Source organism: Condylura cristata, unplaced genomic scaffold, assembly GCF_000260355.1.
Source record: "Condylura cristata isolate star-nosed mole 26May11 unplaced genomic scaffold, ConCri1.0 scaffold00034, whole genome shotgun sequence".
In the NCBI taxonomy this organism is placed as follows: Eukaryota; Metazoa; Chordata; class Mammalia; order Eulipotyphla; family Talpidae; genus Condylura; species Condylura cristata.
The window spans coordinates 5,421,512-5,425,137 of record NW_004567135.1 but is presented as its reverse complement, the minus strand read 5'-3'; positions in this window follow the sequence as shown (position 1 = coordinate 5,425,137).

Sequence of the window (3,626 nt, the reverse complement as noted above, 5' to 3'; positions counted from 1 at the left end):
CTGTCACGTCCCCTGACCTTTGTCTCCTGTCCCCAGGCTGCGATCACTTTCTCAGCCTCCCTTATCTCTCCCCACCAGGTGTAGGTGGGGGAGACGGTCCTGAGTGGGCCCCCGGGGGAGGCAGTGATGTCAGCCTCTGAGTCACTGTGCCCCACCAGCACGGTGGGAGTAACATCAACTGCAGCACATCCACCCCTCCCTGAGACTCAGCCACGCAGGCTCCCTTGGTGCTCCGTGCCAGGCTCTGTGCTGGGCACTGGGGGCAGGCGCCCGGGCAGCCAGAGCCCACTGCTGACGCCTCCTCCCGCCGCTGACTGCCCTCAGCCCCAGCCCAGGCAGCGCAGGCAGCCCGGTTCCCCGCCCGCTCGGCTCTGAGCAGAGCACCAAGCTCCGAGCTCTCTGCAGCCCCAAAGGAGCAGCTCCCTGCTGGGCTGCTGCTCAGCTCGAGGCCTCCAGCTCCAGGGGGAGTCGGCTGTCCTGGGCCCCTCGACGCCTGCCGGACATGGGGCTGGGGGTGGAGTCCAGCCGTGCAGGACGGGACAGAGAAGGGCAAGGACATCAGCGAGCCCCCCACGGGCCAGACGAGCTGCCGAGCAGAGTGGACGGAGGGGCAAACGCTGGCCCCGCTGCCCCACAGCCGGCGGAGTGCCCGTGTGCCTGGCTTGTCTGTCTGCAAGCCGAGTGTCCTGTGTGCCACCTTCCGGCCCCACGGCCACTCTCCACCCGCCCTGAGCCCTGTCAACGGCTCCCTCGCAGCTCCCGGTCCCTGGACCTCTTCACCTCGGCCTCCAGCAGGACCCGCGCCCCCGCCCTTTAGAAAAGCTGGCTGCCCCCCCCCCCGGGCCGGCCTGGGAGACCCCGCAGGGGTCAGGGAGAAGGGGGACATTTCTCCCCAGCCCCTCTCTCCCTGCGTGCCGCTGACTCCAGCTTCTCCACGGGGTGCCCCTCAGTTCCCACAATTCTTTTTTTTCCTAAGATTTATACATTTATTTATGCATACAGAACTGGGGTACAGGCCAAGGTGCGGGGGCTGAGAGGATTCACCAGAGATTGAGTGGGGGAGCAGAATAGGTGGATGGATTGAAACACACTGCTGAGGGGAGACAGGAGAGGTCTGCTGCGCCCTGTGGGTCACTCGCTGGCCGGGGATCGCGCTCGCGCTGCAGGGGCTGCGGGCAGCTTCCTAGGGAGCTGCCCTGTAACCCGTCACCACCAGGGAGGGCCCCAGTTCCCACAATTCACCGCTGCCTCTGGTCGCTTCAGCCTCACACACAGTGACCAGCTCCTCCTGACTCTCCTAGGACCGTCCAGGGTTAGCCCCGAAAGTCCCACATCCCAGGAAACCCCTCGGTCCAGGACAAACTGGACGCTGGCCCCCGCTGGCCTCCCCAGCCTGCATCAGAGCCTTTGGCCTCGCCCCCAGGAGAAATCCTCTCATTAAACCCATCTCCTTGGACTCTCGGGGGAGGATGTGTTTCCTTCTGGAATCCTACAGGTGAAGCCTCATCAACCTGGCAGTGGGTGTTATTACCCTTTCCACATGAGGAAACTGAACAGGGAGAGTTAAGTAACATGATCAAAGTCTTGCCATTAGTAAGTGCAGGCCTGGGGTTCAAGCCCTGAATTCTTTTTTTTTTTAAAGATTTTATTTATTTATTCATATAGAACTGGGGTATAAGCCAGAGATGCGGAGGGTGAGAGGCTTCACCAGAGACAGAGTGGGGAGCAGAACAGGCAGATCGACGAAGTACACTGCTGAGGGGAGCAGCGGGCGGGTCAGGAGAGGTCTGCCTCGCCATGTGGACTCCTCCGGGGCAGGCGGGAATCGATCTCATGCTAAAGTGGCTTAAGCTTTGTAGTGCAGTGCTTTAACCCGCTGCGCTACCAGGGAGGGCCTGAATTCTTTTTTTTAAGATTTATTTATTTATGCATACAGAACTGGGGTACAGGCCAGAGGTGTCAGGGGTGAGAGGATTCTGCTGAGCGGGGCAGCGGGAGACAGGAGGGTCTGCTGCGCCCTGTGGGTCGCTCCCTGGCCGGGGATCGAACTCATGCTGCAGTGGCTGCAGACAGCTTCGTAGTGCTGCGCTTTAATCTGTTGTACCACCAGGAAGGGCCTGAGCCCGGAATTCTGACTCCAGAGCCCTGAGCTCATGCGCTCTCCTGCTTACGGCTCCCTCAGACAGGGCTGAAACGGCTCCATCTTGGGTGCTTTTGATGAAGAGACACTTGGCCTGAGAAGGGCTGGCCAGCCCTGAGGAAGAAGCCGGAGGCCCGACATCCATATTCCAGGCACTGGAGTTTGGGGTGAAGCCAGATGGGACAGGAGCGGCGCGGGGACCCATCGGTGGCCTGCGGGGCTGTGGCAGGACCCCGCCCACCCTCCTGGCGTGTGGCCCTGCCTCCCACACTCCGGCATCCAGCCTCATGCGGAGGGACCCAGAGTGGGATGAGAGCTGACGGGAGGGAAGGACGAGGCTCAGCTCCAGGCCCCAGCAGCACCCCGGCACAAGCTGCCTCCCAAGGGCAGGAGAAGAATCTGCCAGGGGCCCAGGACAGAACCGAGCCCAGGACAGCCATGGGTGTCAGGCGGGGCCGGAGATCAGAGGGCCTGGCGGGGCCTGGCATGGGGAGTCGGGTTTCCAGGAGGAGAGAGTCTGGTGCGGACTGGGGGGAAGGAGGAGCAGGGGACTGTCCTGGGTCAGAAGAGCCTAGAGTGGGTGGTTACGGGAACGAGCCACGGGACACTCAGCATCAGCGGGTGTGAGGTGGAGGTATCCCCGAAGCCGGGGCAGCGATGCATTCAGGGTGCTGTCACTGAGATGCTTCCACAGCCGAGCCGCACAGTGCCCTGGGGGCCAGGGGCCGGGGCCCACCAGGCGCTTGTTTTGCTGGGTAAAGGGCTGAGCACGTGGCCACGGGCCCTTGCCTCTGCCCTTCAACGCCTCCTCCCAGTGTCCTGCATAGTTAGGCTGTGTGCAATGTTGAATTATCACCCTGCCAGGAAAAGGGCCAGACTGAAGCTCAGAGGGAAGAAGTAGCAGCGGACGACAAGACAGAGCAGGAAAGAGTGGGTCCAGACAGAGCTAGAAGCAGGCATCACCGGGAGGGGACTGGGAGAGTGGACAGGACACAAATGACCTCCCACAAACCCCCATTTCCCAGGCCAGCGGTCTCTGGCCCGGAGGCCTAGGTTTCTGGAGAAAGACGACGGGGCTGTCGTGGGGGGCTGTGGGGGGCTGTGCAGAGACAGCGGAGGCAGGAAGGGACACTGGACACTGGAGCCGCCAGGAGTGGCCTGGTGACCTACTGCTATTGCCTGGGCAGCCCCAGCCCTGCACAGGGCCCCCCACACTTGATGCAATTTGTGGGAAGGGAAAGAAAGGAGCCCTCCCCCTCCCCACCCGCCCCCCAAAGAGAACTGGGTGCTGTGTGTTTCACAGGACAGCTGGAGAAATAGAAGCCCAGAAGGGAGTGAGGAAGGCCTCCAGCCAGACCCTCCCCACAGACCGCGCCTGGGGTGGGGATGTCTGGCCAAGTGCGAGCAAGGTCTTCCCCGCCAGCTGGGAGGCTGCGCAGGCACAGCGATGCCACTGGCAGGCTGGAGGACCGGGCACCGTGCCCCC